Raw genomic sequence first — 12,095 nt, forward strand, 5'->3', positions numbered from 1 at the left:
TTGCAAGGCTTTCTTTAAAGCTGAAATTAGCTCCATAAGTCTCACGTTAATTGCGTCTCCCGTGTGAATTACCTGGTGCTCATTCAACTTGGCTGGCTGCAGAAATGTCTTGCCACACTGGGAGCATCAGTGTGTGCGTTCTGTACATTCGGTATCTGTATGTACAGCTCTTTTCAGGTTGAGATGTACTGAAATTCTTTCCACACATCCCACTGAGCAAAGACCAGTGGAGGCTCCTTAGAGGAAGAAGGGGAAGACCATCTTTAGTGAATTTAATGAAAATGTATTTTGGGAAACCTAAGTTGTCCTTTTTAGATAAAACTATACTAAATATATTCACATCACCAATTAATTAAAACGCACTGTTTTCCGATAGATCTACAGTAGCCTCAGCAGCACTCTAGGGTAGCACCATGGTGTAGGCGGAGGACAGCTAGTTTCTATCCTCTGGATACATTGACTTTAATACATAACCTCGGAGGCTCATGGTTCTCATCCCCTTCCATAAACTTACACAGTAATTATGACAATATCCAGAGTACATCATCCATGCTCTTGCAGCATGAACTGACATGTTGTCCACTCAAAGGATCAGAGAACATATCTAGTACTGAAAGCATAAGATACAGCTATCTAGCACTGCAGTGCATAAATTGTGGTGAGTCGTTGACTCAGAGTGAGAAAGACAATAGTTTAACAGTTTTGAACAAATTAATTTCTTCCAAAATCAAGGAGAAGCGAGAGAACTATATTTGGTTGTACTTAAAAAAAAAAATGTTTTTTCACTTTCACTAACAAATGCAGCCAGCTAGTTCAGCATACTCAAACACCCGGCTCAAACAGAGGGGGATGCTATGTTACCTAGCCATAGCCAGCTATCAAACACTGGAACTCTTCCAAGTCAAGGTAAGCTTTTGGTTTTATTAATTTATTCCCACGGGCCCGCCGGTGTAACTGCTAAACTGATTTCTGACTGTATACTGTACTGCATCATTGTAGCGGGTTTACTAATGTGTTAGTTCTAGTTGACGATGATGTGACAAAGATGTAGGCTGTGTGTAAAGGCCATGATATGGTTTGGCTTGGAAAGTTTTTTTTTCACTTGGTCACGACAGCTTGTGTGTTGTGCAAGGAAGTCCACGAGAAGGGAAAATGTGAGGAGAGCATGTAGGTAGTAGCAACAAGGAATTCAATCAACAACAAGCAAAGTGATCATGCTGTTTTTATTTGGCTGCTATAAAAGTGGACTGTCTGTGATCGGGGTGTATTCATTCCGCAGATTACACTCTAGATCAGATAGTTGCAGGCAAGAGTGCAAGGTGGTATTGAATGTGTTACTCACTGTCTGTCACCTTGATTACTCAAAATTCTCTCTCAGTTGCACCTACGCTGTCAACTTTAAATCATAGACTAGGTTGTAACAACCTCATGATGGGTACAGGGAAATTCAAGTACCATGTAGTAGCCTAAACCTATCAATGTTACATTGAGCTGGATGAATGGAAGATGAATGAGAGTCATCCAATATGCTGTAATAGAAATAAGGCCATGCTCATAAAAAAATTATCATCCTCCCTCATCTTAAATGGCACTGACCGCCACTGGCACAGACATCAGTTTAATGTCTAGTTTTGATTTACATTTAATTTAGTTGTCAACTAATGTAAATTCAATGTAAAATCAACAAAACATTTCACCATGTCATTGGATTTAGGTTAAAAGCCAGCAGCATACCACCCTGCATCCCACTGCTGGCTTGCTTTTGAAGCTAAGCAGGGTTGGTCCTGGATGGAAGACCAGATGCTGCTGGAAGTGGTGTTGGAGGGCCAGTAGGAGGCACTCTTTCCTCTGGTCTAAAAAAATATTCCAATGACCCAGGGCAGTGATTGGGGACACTGCCCTGTGTAGGGTGCCGTCTTTTGGATGGGATGTTAAACGGGTGTCCTGAGAGGTCATAAAGATCCCATGGCACTTATTGTAAGAGTAGGGCTGTTAACCCCGGTGTCCTGGCTAAATTCCCAAGCTGTCCCTCATACCATCATGGCCACCTAATCATCCCCAGCTTACACTTGGCTCATTCATCCCCTGTAACTATTCCCCAGGTCGTTGCTGTAAATGAGAATGTGTTCTCAGTCAACCTACCTGGTAAAATAACGGTAAAAAAAAACATTGGGTGAAAAATGACTAAATCCCCATAAGTTGATTTACTTTTTTTCAAATGCAGTCAGTTTTCAACGGTGAGTAAATGTCATCACATTTTTGGGTTGAAATTATGTGGAAACAAAGTTGATTCAACCAGTTTGTGCCCAGTGGAATAGTACAGCTGGTGTACTTCAAGAATGTACTTTGGCAAGAAACCTAGTCCACAAGTGAGGCAGTTTCAGGGTTGATGGCTGACCCCATTCTATTTTTATGGGTGGCTGACCCAGGTAAAAACCAGGGAGTAGCCTGGTGTAGGCTCCTTGGGAAAGTTAGACCCACACAGACGCTAAACGGGTGTCCCATGGTGCTTTTCATAAGAGTAGGTGTGTTAATCTGGCCCTCATACCATCATAGCCACCTAATCAATAATCTTTTATTTAGACAGGTGGGGACACCATTCAGACTAGGGTCTCATTCAAGGGAGCCCTGTGAGCCTGAACACACAACTCAGTTCAACATAAAGCAAAATAACAACATCAATAAGATTAATCAAAACAAACACAATTATCACATCTCCCTCAAATTTGATCTAAACTGTCCAATGGTGACCAACGACTCCCAGCTTCAAGGTGACCTGAAGGCTATTCCACGAGCTGGGGGCATAAAAACTCAAAGCATTCCCCCCCCCCCCCCCCCAGCTCAGTGGAGACCCGCGGGACCTCCAGAACCAGCCAGTCCAGAGACCTTGTCAGAACATTTCTGGATCTCCAATTAATATGTGAGTTGAGGAAGTAGGGGAGTCTCTGAAGAACTGCTTTATATACAAAAAGTAGCCAATGCTGGCCCCTTCTGGTAGTCAGAGACTCCCAGCCAACAGAACTATACAAAATGCAGTGATAAGTATGAAAATGGTCCCCAGTGATAAAAAAAAACAGTGCTGAGTCATTGACTGAGTCTAAAGGTTTTAAAACGGAGGCTGCCGCATGCATGTAGAATATATCACCATAATCAAGTACTGGGAGAAGTGTTGCTTAAACAATCTTCCTTCTACTTTCCAAAGTGAGTCAGGATGTATTTCTACAAAAGAAACCAATATTAATTATCTGCTTTTTTTTCTCAGTTTTTCAATGTGTGTTTTAATAAAAGAGAGTTTATCGTCAATCAAAAACCCAAGTACTTATAATGGGGAACATGCTCAATTTGGGCTCCCTTTAAATAAATCAGATTTGACCTTTCAGACACAAGTCACATGATTTGTATCTGATTTCAACCCACCTACAAAGGTGCTTTGAAATAGCGGATTCGAATCGGATATGCAAAAAAATAGGATTTGAGTCACTTCACACTGCCAATGTAAACAAGGCTTGAGTCGTTTGAGGAATGCCATCTGCATCCACATATAAATTCATTTGTAATAGACTAACGAATGATCAAATAAGCATAACGTAATTTAGCACTCGCGTAGACCTCCATACAAAAAGGCTTTCGCGGACATATTTAGGACGGAGTAAGTCCTCTCGCGTTGCCTCTTTCTCTCTGTCCATACAATATTTTTCTCTCATTCAGACGTAAAGTGAAAAGTATGCAAGCATGTTATGATATTTCGATATGCATGTGATTTGTATCCGGTCATGTAAAATTGTAATTCCAGAGTGGCTATGACTGCAGAAAATAGTCAGATTCATCCTCAATCAGTAGTTTAGCTAGCTAACCAGTTAAGCTTGTTTTATTTGTTTTAAAAACCTCAACACGCTGCGTCTGGGTTCGAATAGCTCATCATAGTGGGATAGATGTGCAGTAGCAACAAGGATCGTGTGAGATGGGCTTTAAATTAATAACATTATTTAACTTTGAATCAAATATAAGTGAAAGACGAGCAGACAAAACGGATGTGTATACAATAGCACAGCAGACTTCGTTGGTTTTCAGCTTCTGGTTTCACCCGCACCCCTTTTGTTTGGGATACAAAACACAGAGAAAATGGAATTTGAGGACCAAGCACTGCTCCAAACAATGCAGTAGAACCGAGATGAAGAGGAGCCCCAAGATACTGATGACTACGCCAATCAAGATGCAAGACAACGCACGTTTCGAGGAAAAGCTCATTGAAGAAGGTACAAAAAGAAGACTACTTCTACGAGGAATGTCGAACGTTAAGGCAGCTGCACACTGGTAGTAGTGGGGAGTCGACTCAAATAATCAATTATTCGACTCCTAGCCTGTCGACACCAATTTCTGCGTGTCAAGCTTTGATTCTGCTAGGCATCACGCCTTAACATTCATTATTTTTGCCATGCAGGTAACGATTCTACGAGAACACAATTTCTTCGTATCTTTCACAGCAAATAAATAAAAAGATGGTGGAGATAGAGATGGGAGGGGCATAAGTAGGCATGTTGGCCACCAGGCAGTCAGTCAGAACTGTAATCAAAAGACGTAGGCTATAAGCTATCGCAATGCTGTATTTCGCGGAGTTATTCTACACGCTACAGACCGAAGACCCAAACACACACTAGAGAGAGGATCTGGGTAGGCAGAGAGACACCCAGACCTGTGGATATAGGCTATATCTTTGTAATCTGTATCTATCAATGCCTTGTAAATTCACCAAAAGTATATTAAAGTATATATTAGGCTATCAATGAGTACGGCTAAGCTATTCTTCATAGTGCCAGTGAATTGAAGTTGAACATCGCTAAATGCATCAGTTTAATTATGACTAAATGTGCAATAAAAATAATTGCCTAAAGCTTATGTAATGAAACCCTGGCTGGTGGTTGATGCCCTATGTCAGGGCTCGCCAACCCTGGAGAGTTACCTTCCTGTAGGTTTTCACTCCAACCCCAGCTGTAATTAACCTGACTTCAGTTTATCAACCAGCTATACTGAACTAAAATATAAAAAGCAACATGCAACAATTTCAAAGATTTTTCCAAGTTAGTTCATATAAGGAAATAAATGAATTAGACCCTAATCTATGGATTTTACCGGGGCACAGCCACGGGTGAGCCTGGAAGGGCATAGGCCCAATCACTTGGGAGCCAGGCGCAGCCAAGGATAATTAGTTCTCACCCAAATCAAATGTATTTATATAGCCCTTCTTACATCTGCTGATATCTCAAAGTGCTATACAGAAACCCAGCCTAAAACCCCAAACAGCAAGCAATGCAGGTGTAGAAGCACGGTGGCTAGGAAAAACTCCCTAGAAAGGCCAAAACCTAGGAAGAAGCCGAGAGAGGAACCAGGCTATGAGGGGTGGCCAGTCCTCTTCTGGCTGTGCTGGGTGGAGATTATAACAGAACATGGCCAAGATGTTCAAATGTTCATAAATGACCAGCATGGTCAAATAATAATAATCACAGTAGTTGTCGAGGGTGCAGCAAGTCAGCACCTCAGGAATAAATGTCAGTTAGCTTTTCATAGCCGATCATTAAGAGTATCTCTACCACTCCTGCTGTCTCTAAAGAGTTGAAAACAGCAGGTCTGGGACAGGTAGCACGTCTGGTGAACGGGTCAGGGTTCCATAGCCGCAGGCAGAACAGTTGAAACTGGAGCAGCAGCGCGGTCAGGTGGACTGGGGACAGCAAGGAGTCATCATGCCAGGTAGTCCTGAGGCATGGTCCTAGGGCTCAGGTCCTCCGAGAGAGAGAAAGAGAGAATTAGAGAGAGCATACTTAAATTCACACCGGATAAGACAGGAGACGTACTCCAGATATAACAAACTGACCCTAGCCCCCCGACACAAACTACTGCAGCATAAATACTGGAGGGGTCAGCCCCACAAAAGGGCTTTATTACAGACAAAATACTCAACACCCCGCTCCCTCTACCCTCAGACATTTCCGCAGGTGAAGAAGCCGGACGTGGTGGTTAGATTACTTGTGGAATTGTTAGATTATTTGTTACATATTACTGCACTGTCAGAACTAGCTACACTCGCATTAACATCTGCTCACCATGTGTATGTGACCAATCAAATGTGATTTGATTTGAGGCTGGATGGGCGTACTGCTAAATTTTCTAAAATGACGTTGTAGGTGGCTTATGGTAGAGAAATTAACATTTAATTCTCTAACAGCTCTGGTGGACATTCCTGCAGTCATCATTCCTCTCTCTGTGGGTCTAACTCCAAGAAGTTCTGGAAAAAGGTTAAAGACCTGGAGAATAAACACTCCTCACAGCTGCCCATGTCCCTTAATATTGATGATGTGGTTGTTACTGAAAAGAAGTACATGGCTGAGCTCTGATGCCGTGTGCTCGCTAACTAGCAAGCACATGGTGTCGCTAACTATCAAGCTAGTTAGTACACGTGTCGCCCCAGCCACCCACTTGTTGTGCTAGCGGGAGGCAGGGACAACCTATAGACAGTGTCCTTCACCTCCACCTGTTCTGTTAACGACGGTGCCAATCAAATTTCTGTTGGTTTCTGTTAAAGACAGTGAGGGCAGGCGGGAGCGAAGGACACCGTCTACCGGTGTCGCTAGCTAGCAAAGAGGACTCCGGTACACAACAGGCAGGGGCGACACCGTCTGCTAGCTAGCTAGCTAGTACAGGTGTCGCTGCAGCCTCCCACCTGCTATGCTAGCGGTAGGCTGGGACAACGACCATGTCCTTCGCCCCTGCCTGTCGGGCACAGTTTTCACTGGTACACAGCAGGTGGGAGCGACACCGTGTGCTAGGTAGCTAACTAGCACACTGTGTCACTAACTAGCAAGCTAGCTGGGATGCGTGGGCGACCGGTACACTGTACTTTGCCTCAGCCTGTTGGGCAGAGTTTTTCCGCAGTTCTGTTAACAACAGTGAGGTCAGGTGGGAGCGAAGGACACTGTCTACCGCTAGCGAGCAAGGAGGACTCTGTGCACAGCAGGCGGAAGGTGGGGGCGATAAGCAGTTTTGTTAATGACGGTGAGGGTAGGCTTGAGCGAAGGACACTGTCCCACTAGCTATATATGAGGACTCTGGTAGGCAGGGGTGAAAACTCATACTTTTATTTACCTTTTGAACCTCATTCAAAAGTGTCACACAAGCATGAAGATGTCGTGGGGGGGGGGGGGTGTTAATGAAGGAACCAATGGGATGCTCAGAGGGGGGCTTTTGGACTTTCTATACTCGGCGTTCAGACAAAGTGAAAACGTCTGCAAGCACTTTACGACATTTCAACGTGCATGACATTTGCATATCCGATAATGTTTATTTTACCTTGGTCACCACCACACAGTTGCGCACACACACACCATAGAAGTATTTTTTGTGCATAGGATAGACTTGTGGTTCTGAAAGGTAAGAACAAATAAACAATGTAAGCTATGCAATAGGAATATCTACACAGGAAAGAATGGCATAGCATCTATACAAGGATATTCACATAACAGCATACATACAGTATTTACAGCAGTATATATATAAACATCTCGCAGAGAGCAAGAGAACTAATTACTTCGACAGGCGAGATTTGTGGCACACTGGTGGAGCGCTGATCTGTGTCTGGTGCCACCGAGTAATACATTTTACTGTGCATGCGGGAGTGCTGAGGACAGTCTGAAACTTCTAGAATCTCTGGCCATTGCTTAACAGTAGTGTGAACTATGAAAACGCAGCAGTAAAGTGTGCAGGCTATAGGAATTAACCATCTCTAAACAACATCTACTGCAAAACACATGCAATCAATGAAATATAGGCACTTTATAAACGACATGGAGTATCTGAAGTGTACATGTTGGGGAATAATCAGAATTAGTTGGGTAACATAGATAAGATGTTTTATATTCATTATATGCCTGTAAGTTACTTCTCATCAGAATGTTTATTTTTGTATAATACTGTGGCCGGGTTGCAGTCATCTGTTCTCTGTCAGGACTAAGTTACTTGGGCCGTAGAGAGGGGAGAGGTCAAGCGTGTATCTCTTGGCTCCACAATGTCTGTGTGCCAGTCAATGTGTCTCTGTGATCTTGTCAAGGAGGGGTGGATTTGATATATGCCTGTTGATATGAGGCTTTGTTTTATGGTTCTGAGAGCGAGAAAATAACAGTTTAGGAGACAAAGCTGAACGATAATTTATGGCCAATGCTGTCTGGCTATGTGTGTCTTTGCTATAAAGGATCTCAGTTGCAATGTGTAAGGACTCTCAGAGAATTCATTTATAGACACTGAATTGATCTGAGAGTCACAGGGTTGTGATGGAGCTCATATAATTAAAGATGGACTTTATGATAACTCTGACTTGTGTGTGTTTTGCTCTCATGATTTGGTAAATACAGGAAATTTCCACGACATACATAAGCTGCAGCAGTACTATACAGCTACAAATGTAACTACACAGGAGGATGGTGGCACCTTAATTAGGGAGGACGGGCTTTTGGTAATGGCTGGAGCGGAATTAGTGGAATGGTATCAAATAAATCAAACACCTGAGCTGTGTTCGAATACCCGTACTAACATACTGTATACTACATATTTAATGAGTATATACTACATACTATTAGTTCATTTTAGTATACTGTAAAGGAACTGTATCGTTTCAGTTGAGCGTACTAGAACTTTGCCTGTCTACCAGAGGTTGATGCTGTTGCTATGCAACCTCTTGCTTGCTTGTTAGCATAACAAATGACTAGCTAACATTTTAGGAATCAGAGTAGAAAGCTAGAATGGACAATGTCCATTGAAACGCACAACGACTATACCACATAGCTAAGAATGATGTGAATAATCAAGTCAAGTTGGGTAGTTAGCAGATAGTATTATTAACTGTCTAGCAAGCCTGATGTATTAGTAGCCAACTAACGTTAGGTTGCTAGCTAACATACCAGTACCTACTGCTGTAATCCTATGCGGTTCGTAAGGATAACGTAGCTAACAAATTGTCAGACAAAATCATGTGTAACGTAACTTATTTGAAAAGTCATTACTTTATCACATTGCTCAACATTTTCTTAACATTTTTCATAATTAGTTAAAGCAATGAATTTGTATCTGCTTTCGTCAGACTTCAGCTGCATATTTTCCACCATTTTCTTCAAATCTGAAAACGTTGTGAAGCCACTCCCATTTTCAAAAGAATTGCATTATGGGCCCTAAAAGCACGGAAATAATGTCCACTGCATGTATACTTCATATTTTGACGTATTTAGTACGACATCCGGGCATACTAAATATATCCATACTATGACCAATAAGCATACTAAACTCAGCAAAAAAAGAAACGTCCTCTCACTGTTAATTGTGTTTATTTTCAGCAAACTTAACATGTGTAAAAATGTGTATAAATATAACAAGATTCAACAACTGAGACATAAACTGAACAAGTTCCACAGACACGTGACTAACAGAAATAGAATAATGTGTCCCGGAACAAAGGGTGGGGGTCAAAATCAAAAGTAACAGCCAGTATCTGGTGTGGCCACCAGCTGCATTAAGCACTGCAGTGCATCTCCTCCTCATGGACTGCACCAGATCTGCCAGTTCTTGCTGTGAAATGTTACCCCACTCTTCCACCAAGGCACCTGTAAGTTCCCGGACATTTCTGGGGGGAATGGCCCTAGCCCTCACCCTCCGATCCAACAGGTCCCAGACGTGCTCAATGGGATTGAGATCCGGGGTCTTCGCTGGACATGGCAGAACACTGACATTCCTGTCTTGCAGGAAATCATGCACAGAACGAGCAGTATTGGTGGCTGGTGGCATTGTCATGCTGGAGGGTCATGTCGGGATGACCCTGCAGGAAGGGTACCACATGATGGAGGAGGATGTCTTCCCTGCAACACACAGCATTGAGATTGCCTGCAATGACAACAAGCTCAGTCCGAGGATGCTGTGACACACCGCCCCAGACCATGACGGACCCTCCACCTCCAAATCGATCCCGCTCCGAGGTACAGGCCTCGGTGTAACGCTCATTCCTTCTACGATAAACTCGAATCCGACCATCACCCCTGGTGAGACAAAACCGCGACTCGTCAGTGAAGAGCACTTTTTACCAGTCCTCTGGTCCAGCGACGGTGGGTTTGTGCCCATAGGCGACGTTTTTGCCGGTGATGTCTGGTGAGGACCTGCCTTACAACAGGCCTACAAGCCCTCAGTCCAGACTCTCTCAGCCTATTGCGGACAGGCTTAGCACTGATGGAGGGATTGTGCGTTCCTGGTGTAACTCGGGCAGTTGTTGTTGCCATCCTGTACCTGTCCCGCAGGTGTGATGTTTGGATGTACCGATCCTGTGCAGGTGTTGTTACACGTGGTCTGCCACTGCGAGGGCAATCAGCTATCCGTCCTGTCTCCCTTTAGCTCTGTCTTTAGGCGTCTCACAGTACGGACATTGCAATTTATTGCCCTGGCCACATCTGCAGTCCTCATGCCTCCTTGCAGCATGCCTAAGGCACGTTCACGCAGATGAGCCTGGGCATCTTTCTTTTGGTGTTTTTCAGTCAGTAGAAAGGCTTCTTTAGTGTCCTAAGTTTTAATAACTGTGACCTTAATTGCCTACCGTCTGTAAGCTGTTAGTGTCTTAACCGTTCCACAGGTGCATGTTCAATAATTGTTTATGGTTCATTGAACAAGCATGGGAAACAGTGTTTATTAAACCCTTTACAATGAAGATTTGAGAAGTTATTTGGATTTTTACAAATTATCTTAGAAAGACAGGGTCCTGAAAAAGGGACATTTCTTTTTTTGCTGAGTTTAGTTAATGTACTAGCAAGTTTTATGTATTAGTAGCCAAGTAACGTTATACTACCAGTACATACTGCTGCAATTATATGCTGTGTGGTTTATAAAATAGCGTAACTAACAAATTGTCAGCCAACATAATGTATAACGTAACTTATTTGAAAAGTAGATTTTTAAAAAGTTTTGCAATGGGTAAAGTTTACTTAACTTAGTCCACTCTATTTATAACAGATGCTATTTTTTTGGAACAGAAAAGAGTATTGAGATCAAATATTTAATTGATGAGAACATTTGCAGAATGTTGGCCAAAATCCATCTGGTTCCATCTTCTCCCACTGCCCGGCAGTGGGCTTCCACTCACTACCATAAATGCCGACGGGAATGCTAAAAATAACATTAGCCAAATCAACAACTGAAAATCATTTAGTCGACGTTGGCACAGCAGATAGAATGGTAATGGGGTTCGGCACAACAGCAGTCCTTGCATAAACTGCATCGTTAACACCAATCATCTGAGGCTTGTCGGACAGGAAGAATGGAGATATTACAAGGAGAGTCTGGACAAGACCCAATAGCATCTCTTTCTACATCTGTCTTAGCTACCGAAACATGTGGCAACCTCAACTAAATAAATTCAACAAACTGTTCTTTAGTCAATTTAATACTGAGTGAGTGCAAAATTTGTGGAGGCATATCAGTTCCCAGCTTGGATTTGTCACGTTCTGACCTTAGTTCCTTTGTTATGTATTTGTTTTTAGTATGGGTCTGGGCGTGAGTTGGGTGGGTTGTCTATGTTCCGTTTTCTATGTTGTGTTTTTGCGTTTGGCCAGGTATGGTTCTCAATCAGAGGCAGGTGTCTTTAGTTGTCTCTGATTGAGAATCATACTTAGGAAGCCTTTTCCCACTTGTGCTTCGTTGGTGTTTATTTTCTGTTTAGTGTTGTGTTGGTCGTTTATTTTTATTTTTTTCCAGTGTTCATTAAAATATTTAAAATATGAACACTTACCACGCTGCGCATTGGTCCGATCCTTGCGACTCCTCGTCAGAAGAAGAGGACGAGCGTTACAGGATTGGAATTTGTGACTTGCAAGCAGTAATAGATCTCTGCATGCAGGCAGCCTGCTTGCTGGAGTGCATCAGTCAACATTCCATACAGCAGTTGGAACAGATCACAGGTAGTCGACACAACAAAACAACTGGAAAACAAAGACAGTTTCTCAAAATGTACACAAAAAACGAAGACAAGATTTGACTGCTGTGGTAGTCCATGTTCTCCTGCAATCTTGTTTTACATT

Source organism: Oncorhynchus nerka, linkage group LG5 (genome assembly GCF_034236695.1).
Source record: "Oncorhynchus nerka isolate Pitt River linkage group LG5, Oner_Uvic_2.0, whole genome shotgun sequence".
NCBI lineage: Eukaryota > Metazoa > Chordata > Actinopteri > Salmoniformes > Salmonidae > Oncorhynchus > Oncorhynchus nerka.